The sequence below is a fragment of the Balaenoptera ricei genome, chromosome 4 (genome assembly GCF_028023285.1).
Source record: "Balaenoptera ricei isolate mBalRic1 chromosome 4, mBalRic1.hap2, whole genome shotgun sequence".
NCBI lineage: Eukaryota > Metazoa > Chordata > Mammalia > Artiodactyla > Balaenopteridae > Balaenoptera > Balaenoptera ricei.
The window spans coordinates 133,880,077-133,890,480 of NC_082642.1; the positions used below are offsets into that span (position 1 = coordinate 133,880,077).

Here is a 10,404-nt window from a genome sequence, read left to right on the forward strand (position 1 = left end):
AGAATAATTCAGTGCATGCTGTATATTAAAAGTTTAATGTTTCAGATGGCAACATTTTGGATATGCTTTTATATACCTCTCTATTTACTAAAGTTAGCTAAATTAAACTTTCATCAGCTACTTTTCTTAAATCAATAGACAATTTCATCCTACCAGGTCTGATATGAGGTCATTTCATTTCAGTGTGTACCTCATCAGAAAGAGAGGAGAGTTGTAAGTTTAGTCGTTATCAGTTTATGATACTATGCTGGTAAATGCTAACTTTATCTCCCCATTTTGCCATGCACCATTCTGGAGTCTGAGCATTATGGATGGTTGTTTCTACTGGCTGTACTGTCATCCAACCACTGTATTGTTACATCTCTCTTAAAACATATCTTGGTAGTGACTATAAAAAGTTCAGTGTTTGCTCAACAAAGAGAAAATATGAAGTATAAAGAAAATCCTTAAGATATGGCATTTTTTTGTATGGAACACTTACATGTAACAAATAGATGGATATTTCTCTTTTTATTATTATTTTTTCAAATAGATCTTTATTGGAGTATAATTGCTGCACTATACCGTGTTAGTTTCTATTGCACAACAAAGCAAATCAGCCATGTGCAGACACATGTCCCCATATCCCCTCCCTCTTAAGCCTCCCTCCCATCCTCCCTATCCCACCCCTCTAGGTCATTGCAAAGCACCGAGCCGATCTCCCTGTGTGTGCTATGCTGCTGTTTCCCACCAGCCAGCTGTTTTACATTCAGTAGTCTATATATGTCGATGCTACTCTCATTTCACCCCAGCTTTGCCCTCCCACCCCATGTCATCAAGTCCATTCTCTGTCTGCCTCTTTATTCCTGCCCTGTTACTAGGTTCATCAGTACCATTTTTCTTTTTTAAGATTCATATATATGCGTTAGCACACAGTATTTGTTTTTCTCCTTTTGACTTACTTCACTCTGTATGACAGACTCTATGTCCATCCACCTCACTAAAATAAAGCAATTTCGTTTCTTTTTAAGGCTGATAATATTCCATTGTATATATGGGCCACATCTTCTTTATCCATTCATCTGTCGATGGACATTTATGTTGGTTCCATGTCCTGGCTATTGTAAATAGTGCTGCAATGAACATTGTGGTGAATGTGTCTCTTTGAATTATGGTTTCCTCAGGGTATATGCCCAGTAGTGAGATTGCTGGGTCATATGGTAACTCTATTTTTAGTTCTTTAAGGAACCTCCATAGTGTTTTCCATAGCAGTTGTATAAATTTACATTCCCACCAACAGTGCAGGAGGGTTCCCTTTTCACCACACCCTTTACAGCATTTATTTTTTCTAGCTTTTTTGATAATGGCCATTCTGACCGGTGTGAGGTGATACCTCATTGTAGTTTTGATTTGCATTTCTCTAATAATTAGTGATGTTGAGCATCTTTTCGTGTGCCTCTTGGCCATCTGTATGTCTTCCTTGGTGCAATGTCTATTTACGTCTTCCACCCGTATTTTAACTGGATTGTTTGTTTTTTTGATATTGAGCTGCATGAGCTGTTTGTATATTTTGGAGATTAATCCTTTGTCTGTTGTTTCATTTGCAAATATTTTCTCCCATTCTGACGGTTGTCTTTTCATCTTGTTTATGGTTTCCTTTGCTGTGCAAAAGCTTTTAAGTTTAATTAAGTCCCATTTGTTTATTTTTCTTTTTATTTCTGTTACTCTAGGAGGTGGTTCAAAAAAGATCTTGCTGTGGTTTATGTCAAAGTGTGTTTTTCCTATGTTTTCCCTAAAATTTTATAGTGTCTGGTCTTACATTTAGGTCTTTAATCCATTTGGAGTTCATTTTTGTGTATGGTGTTAGGTAGTGTTCTAATTTCATTCTTTTACCTGTAGCTGTCCAGTTTCCCCTGCACCACTTACTGAGGAGGCTGTCTTTTCTCCATTGTATGTTCTTGCCTCCTTTGTTATAAATTAGGTGCCCGTATGTGCATGGGTTTATCTCTGGGCATTTTATCCTGTACGATTAATCTGTATTTCTGTTTTCATGCCAGCACCATACTGTCTTGACTACTGTAGCTTTGTGGTATAGTTTGAAGTCAGGGAGCCTGATTCCTCCAACTCCATTTTTCTTTCTCAAGATTGCTTTGGCTATTCAGGGTCTTTTGTTTCCATACTAATTGTAAGATTTTTTTGTTCTAATTCTGTGAAGAATGACATTGGTGTAAGTGTGGTGTTAAAGTCTCCTACTATTATTGTGTTACTGTCGATTTCTCCTTTCATGGTTGTTAGCATTTGCCTTATGTATTGAGGTGCTCCTATGTTGGGTGCATAAATATTTACAATTGTTATATCTTCTTTTTGGATTGATCCTTTGATCATTATGTAGTGCCCCTCCTTCTCTCTTGTAACTGTCTTCATTTTAAAGTCTATTTTATCTGATATGAGTATTGCTACTCTGGCTTTCTTTTGATTTCCATTTGCATGGAATATCTTTTTCCATCCCTTCACTTTCAGTCTGTATGTGTCCCTAGGTCTGAAGTGGGTCTCTTGCAGACAGCATATATATGGGTCTTGTTTTTGTATCCATTCAGCCAGTCTGTGTCCTTTGGTTGGGGCATTTAATCCATTTACATTCAAGGTTATTATCGATATGTATGTTCCTATTACCATTTTCTTAATTGTTTTGGGTTTGTTTTTGTGGGTCTTTCTCTTTTCTTGTGTTTTCCGCTTAGAGAAGTTTCTTCAGCATTTGTTGTAAAGCTGCTTTGGTGGTGCTGAATTCTCTTAGCTTTTGCTTGTTTGAAAAGCTTTTGACTTCTCCATAGAATTTGAATGAGATCCTTGCTGGGTAGAGTAATCTTGGTTGTAGGTTTTTCTCTTTCATCACTTTAAGTATATCCTGCCACTCCCTTCTAGCCTACAGAGTTTCCACTGATAAATCCGCTGATAACCTTATGGGGACTCCTTTGTATGTTATTTTTTGCTTTTCCCTTTCTGCTTTTAATAATTTTTCTTTGAATTTAATTTTTGTTAGTTTGAGTAATATGTGTCTTGGTGTGTTTTTCCTAGGGTTTATCCTGTATGGGACTCTCTGTGCTTCCTGGAGTTTGGTGACTATTTTCTTTCCCATGTTAAAGAAGTTTTCAACTATAATCTCTTCAAATATTTTCTCAGACCCTTTCTTTTTCTCTTCTTCTTCTGGGACCCCTATAATTCGAATGTTGGTGCGTTTAGTGTTTTCCCAGAGGTCTCTGATATTGTCTTCAAGTCTTTTCATTCTTTTTTCTTTATTCTGCTCCTTGGCTGTTATTTCCACCATATTGTCTTCCAGCTCACTTATTCGTTCTTCTGCCTCAGTTATTCTGTTATTGATTCCTTCTAGTGTATTTTTCATTTCAGTTATTGTGTGTTCCTCTCTGTTTGTTTGTTCTTTAGTTCTTCTAGATCTTTGTTAAACATTTCTTGTGTTTTCTTAATCCGTTCTTCCATTCTATTTCTGAGGTTCTGGATCATCTTTACTATTATTGCTGAATTCTTTTTGAGGTAGATTGCCTATTTCCTCTTCCTTTATTTGGTCTTGTAGGTTTTTACCCTGCTCCTTCATCTGTGACATATTTTTTTGCTGTCTCTTTTTTTTTTTTTTTTTTAGTGGGATTGTGTTCCTGTCTTACTGGTTGTTTGGCCTGAGGCTTCCAACACTGGAGTTTGTAGGCTATTGGGTAGAGCTGGGTCTTGGAGCTAAGATGAGGACCTCCATGAGACCTCACTCCAATAAATATTCCCTGGGGTCTGAGGTTCTCTGTTCGTCCAGTGGTTCAGACTCGGAGCTCCCATTGCAGGAGCTTCAGCCTGACCCTGGGTTCATGAACCAAGATCCCACAACCCACGTGGGGTGGCAAAAAAAAAAAAAAAGAACAATAACAAAGTAAAAAATACAATTAGACTAGGCAACCAACAGATATGTTAGAAAGACTGTAAAAAATATATATAGGTGAATCAACAACCAGAAGGTACATCAGTACCACAATAATGAAAAAGAGGAGGAGGGAAAAGAAAAATAAAAAAAAGAAAAGGGGGGAGAAGGCTGTGGCTGTGGAGGGTGAGGCCTAAGCAAGGATAAGGTTTGGGTGGTGGGTGGAGCCAATGCTCAGGACCCACAGGGCTGGAATAGGCCCTCGGGGGTGTGGGGGGTGGGACTTAGGCTCAAGGAACAGAAGGGGCCCAGGCATGCCCCGCACCCTGATCTCAGAGGGCAGGGGACCTCACCTGGGAGCCCAGCAGGCTTCCTGGGCTTGAGTGAGCGGTGCAAACACCTTCCTCTCCTCTCCTGCTCCTCCGGTCTGGGGTCTGGGAGGGCCCCTCCTGCCTGTCTCTTCTGATCTCCCCAGCCTCCCTCCTATGCCCCCAAGGACCCACGTGGCCTGGAGGGGGGTTTGGAGGGCAGGGGACAGGCCTGGGAGCTCAGCAGGCTCCCCATGCTCAAGTGGATGGGGCAATCGCCCTCTGCTCCTCCTAGTTGGATATTTTGAACCCTTATTAATAGTTGAATACATTGTTTTTAACTAAGATCAAAGAGTCATACATTAAAGTTAATATAAACGGAGATGGATTGTACTCAAGTATATTATAAAATTCTGTTTTTTATTAAAGGAATACTAAATATAACCACGGATTTTCTACTCTGTGTTTAAGAAGTCTGATTTTAGTTAGAACAATTAGTCTCACGAGACCCCCTCCCCTATGTTGGTGAGAATGCTGGACAGTTGAACTAGTGCTGGGATTTGGGTCCCAGAACTAAAGAGCCTGAGTCTTACATTTATTCACAGTCAATAATGTTGACAATACTGATGCCTCATGACACAGTCTAGAGTAGCAGAATAAGGTTAGAGTGAAAAAGTATAATATTAGCCAATACAATGAATAATTATTGAAAAATATTTGTATTTGACCACAAAAATTATACTGCAGTATTCTTGCATTTTAATCTTGAACACAGTTATTCCTCTACCACGTAGGATTGAGATATAATTTGAGTTCCATTATATACATATTTATTTCTTTAACAACTTGTTGCTATGAGAATGGGTTAAACAAATAAATGATGAGGCTTGAGAACTTGACTTCCTTAAACCACAAATATATAGTATACAATAAATTTTGAACAATCATAATATTTTATAACTTGAATACATTGTCTTATCACAAAAATATTCATTGTAGAATATTTAGAAAAAAAAATTAAGCAAAAAAAAATCCCTGAAATCACTCATAATCCTACTACCCAGAGATAAACACTGTTAACCTTGTCTTCTATGTCATTAAAGTTTTAAAATATGCACCCAAACTTCTCTAACACAACTGGAATTGTTGTGTAAATGTTATTACATCCTACTTTTTAAAAAATTTGATTAAGTTTAAGTATCTCTGCACCTCCTTTGTCTTTGGGTAGAGATGTGGGTATGATAACCTCTCCAATCTTTCTGGCTTTGGCCTTCACTTTCTTCATAGAACCTTAAGTCTAGGTCAAATTGTTATGTCTGTATATTCTAGTGGTGACTCCCCTTTGTTCCTAAGATGATATTCTGCATTCCTTGCCACATGGTTCCTTGTATCACCATGTCCTGCTTGTACTATTGTCGTATCCCACCAACTTGTTGGAGAAATTACTGTGCCCATCAGGCTTCTCTATTGTTCCACTGGGCATTGCCACTGATGTCATGGGGTCTCACGGGGCAAATTATATGGGAAATTCAATGGTGCAGCATGAAAACCTGCCTTTGCCCTCTTTATGTTATGGTCTGTTAGAGGATATTAAATGAATACTACAATACCCCAGTGTTGCAAGAGGGAAATAGTAAAACAAACTACTAAAAATAAAATAGTAAAAATAATAAAACAAATAGTAAAAGAGTAAAATGCAAACAGATACTTAAAACGACTATGTTTTAGTGTACTATTAAATGGTACATGATACAAATCACATGTATCATCAGGCCTTGTGGAGTTGGAGGCACCTGCTGCTCCAAGGTGCTCGAGGCTCCAGCTCAACACAACAAAAGATTGTGAACAGAACACACTGTGTGATGTGAAGAGAGTGACTGTATGTGAAGACAAGAAGATGACACAGGAGGATTTGCCTCAATTCAGTTCTTCCTATAAAATCTCCCCCTGTCCTCCAACACTGTAGCCCAGATGTCTGAGGATGTCATCTTGCTCTTGACCTTTTTCACATGGCCTTTCCCTTGGGGGTTCAATGAGAATATTAAGGGGACTTGAGCTTCCTCTAGAGTGTGCCTCAGTTAACGTAGACCTTAAACCTTACCTGGAAAAGGCTCAAGTGGTGATTTGGAGGCCCGCTTAAATAACATTTTGTTCTTAAGTGCTTTCCATGGATATCTGCTAAAACCTGTATATAGTTACTCGCATTTCTCCTTCCAGGAGACCAGGTTCCTGATGATAAAGATTATTGTGTTCCTGTTTAAAAATACATTTCCCAAGCTTTTCCCCAGAGATTGGCATGCAACAGGTGTTAAGAAGCATTCCAGGAGACACGGATCATCAGGCAAGTGTGTAAAACATTTTTCTCACAATTCTTATTACTTTCCTTTTGTTTATAGACCTCCTCAGTTTACAGCCCTGGCTGGATTTTAGAATCGCCTAGACCTTGCTCCCAGATATTCTAGTTTAATTGGTCAAGAGTCGGACCTGGTCATCGAATTTTTAAAAAAATTCTTCAAGTGATTCTAATAGTGAGTATTGCCAACCATTACCTTAGGAAATGCAAATGTCAGATTCTTTGTAGCCATAGCAATTGTTCTACTGTGAGTATTCTTTGAAATATCTAATATAGATTTTTTTAGACTGTGGAGACTGCCTTTAAAGTTGAAATTTCTCAGGCAGATTGGAAGTTCTTTAAAAAAAATGATTTTCAACGTTTTTCAAAAAATAAATTGCTGTTTTCTTCATCCCTCATACCTAAACATGTTGGGTTTCAAATTATCTTTGTTTATCTGCTATGCCTTCAGTTTTAAAGGAAAATTGGTCATGTTTGTTTGCTTGTTGTGTTTTTAAGTATGAAACTATGTGATTAGATCCATTTTAGGATTTGGGAGACGAAAACATTTTTGAAATAGCTGCTATTTAGGTTGCAGGAGGCATAACTTAAAACAGGCAAACCCACAATGAGGTGAATTGAGGACTGAGTTTTTCCACTTGCTGTTGTTGGGACCAAGTCAACATCTGTCCAGTTTGAATGAGCCCCATGGATGTATTTGCTCTGGCATTGCTAGCCAAACTAAGTCTACCACTTTGGCCAAGAAGCTAACTACACTTATTCTTACTCACTACATTTATTCTTACTGGTTGACAGTTTTATTTGTGATCCCTATTTAAAATGGAGAAATTGAGCCCAGCCCTTAAGACTTTGGCTTTGGCAAAACTGCTTTGGGCAAGATACAGAAGGCTAAAGAAGGAGAGACTGAAACTTTTCCTTCGTAAACCTTTCCTCTGTAAAGTTGGCATGCTGTAAACTACTAAATGGTGGGTGAGTTCAAGCACCGTGTTCAGTGCCAGCATGAGCTAGAATTTCTTTACCAGGGAGCACACTGGCTCCTTGTCACTCACGGTGTCAGTACTTTTCAGTCACATATCCCAGAAGAACCTTCTTAAACCTTTGAAGTTTTATAAATATCAATTTGTGGCTTTGGTTTATGTGTTGGGAGCCATATGTGGCTTCATAGGTGCTTGTAGCTGTTTGCAAGCTTTTTGCCTTATAGGGCAACTTCGAAAAATAAGTCAGCAATTATAAAATGTTAAAGAATAACCTCAAAGGGAGCAACTTGTATTTGTAATGAGAGAGAAAATGTTTTCTCTAATCTTTACAATTTTCATCCTTACATTTCTGGTATATGAATACCGAGGTTAAAACAGTTTTAAAAAAAAGACAAGGGGAAAAATGTCAATCATGGATTGAAAGGTTTATCGAAAAGGAGACTGACAGCCAATAAGAATGGCAGTAGAGAAGTAATAAATATTGCATTTAATTAAGCATTAATTTTTATGTCTTTATTGAAACATAAAAGGACAGTTGGGAAAAGGAATTTGTGAGTGTGACTCATAAACTGTCCTGTTCTCTTTCAAGAATTTGAAAGATATTCATTCTTGGTGGCATCCTATATATGTAAGGTGGACCTTTATTTCACCAAAACCTATCTAACAATGCTTCCCTTACTTCCAGATTAGTCCTAGAAGAATGTTGGGCATACCAGACACTTGACTATTGTGAAGCCCTAGTCCCTGATCACTTCCTGATCTTAGCAAGGTGACCTGTGGACCTGTCAGTTCTCCACTTTTCATGGACATCAACCGGGCTCTCCCAAAGCGCACCCTACAAATAACTATTGAAAATATGTGCTCTTGGTTTTCAGCCTTCCCCTTCCCCTCTGGTACCTCCCATTGGCAGAGTCTGTACAGGCGCCAGGTGGCAAAGCAGAGATGCGGTGAGAGTCTCCGCTTTAGACTAAAGTCTCCACTTTAGTTTAGAAGGGTGGGAAAGGAGTCGAAGACAGCTCAAAACCTGGCAGATGACCTCGATTTTTAAAAGCATTGGGTGTGATGGAACCGTGCAAGGGCAAGGAAGTCGGAGGCTGATCAGCTTTTCTCTATCAGAATTTAAAATGAGAAATAACCAGAAAGATCGATCATAGAATTGCCTTCTCAGGAAAATTTCAAGACTACAGTAGAGATATCAAAGCAAGACTGGTGATGCAAATGCTTTACTTCTCAAATCTGTTTGTGATATTTAAACCTCTGTCACCTGGGGCAGCCTTAGTCCTCAGAGCTCCTGGTACAAGCCTCTTCCCTTGGGTGGATTCTTGGCTTTTCTCCCAGCATGGCCCCCAAAACCAGTCTTCACTTCCACCCCAAGCAAAGAAACTGAAGAAACCGAGACTGACTGCTGCCTCCAGGCCAGAGGAAACGTCTGCTTCTCAGAACTTGCCGAAGGAAGAAAAAGAACAGCAAGAAACAATTGAACCTATTGATGAAGTACAAAATGAAACAGACAGACTTAACGAACAAACCAGTGAGGAGATTTTGAAAGTGGAACAGAAATATAACAAACTCCGCCAACCATTTTTTCAGAAGAGGTCAGAATTGATCACCCAAAGCCCAGATTTTTGGGTAACAACATTTGCTAACTATCCACAAGTGTCTGCACTGCTTGGAGAGGAGGGTGACGAGGCGCTGCATTATTTGACAAGAGTCGAAGTGACAGAATTTGAAGATATTAAATCAGGTTACAGAATAGATTTTTATTTTGATGAAAACCCTTACTTCAAAAACAAATTTCTCGCCAAAGAATTTCATCTGAATGAGAGTGGTGATCCATCTTCAAAGTCCACTCAAATCAAATGGAAATCCAGAAAGGATCTGACAAAACGTTCAAGTGAAACGCAGAATAAAGCCAGCAGGAAGAGACAGCATGAGGAACCAGAAAGCTTCTTCACCTGGTTTACTGATCATTCTGATGCAGTTGCAGATGAGTTAGGAGAGGTCATCAAAGATGCTATGTGGCCAAATCCATTACAGTACTACTAGCTTCCGGACATGGATGATGAGGAAGGGAAAGAAGAAGATGATGATGATGATGAAGAGGAAGAAGGATTGGAAGATATTGATGAAGAAGGGGATGAGGATGAAGGTGAAGAAGATGAAGATGATGATGAGAGGGAGGAAGGAGAGGAAGATGAAGGAGAAGATGACTAATGGAACACTGATGGATTCTGACCTTCCTTTTTAAATTTTCTCCAGTCCCTGGGAGCAAGTTACAGTCTTTTTTTTTTTTTCTCCTCCTCTTGTGCTCAGTCGTCCTGTTTTTGAGGTCTCTTTTCTCCTTTAAACCATGGCTCACAACTTATGTTGGGGGGAAATACCTTGAGCAGAATTCAGTGGGAAAAGAGTCTCTACCCTTTTCTGTTCCGAATTCATTTTTACCCCTTCCTGTCTCAACAAAAACTTTGTGGAATCAACACCACCATGCTCTGTGGGAAAAAAGAAAAACCTCCTGCTCCCTTAGCTCTGCTGGAAGCTGGAGGGTGCTAGGCCCCTGTGTAGTAGTGCATAGAATTCTAGCTTTTTCCTCCTTTCTCTGTATATTGGGCTCAGAGATTACACTGTGTCTCTATGTGAATATGGACAGTTAGCATTTACCAGCATGTATCTGTCTACTTTCTCTTGTTCAAAAAAAGAAAGAAAAAACTTTAAAAAATGGGGTTATAGAAGGTCAGCAAAGGGTGGGTTTGAGATGTTTGGGTGGGTTAAGTGGGCATTTTGACAACATGGCTTCTCCTTTGGCATGTTTAGTTGTGATGTTTAATGGACATCCTTGCAGTTTCAGATGACACTTTTAAAATAAAATTC

General features: G+C 39.0%; 1 pseudogene; it reads left to right on the forward strand.

Annotated features, from left to right (window-relative positions):
• The first annotated feature begins 8,748 nt into the window (after positions 1-8,748).
• On the forward strand, positions 8,749-9,762 carry LOC132364430 (protein SET-like; annotated as a pseudogene).
• Positions 9,763-10,404: the final 642 nt, after the last annotated feature.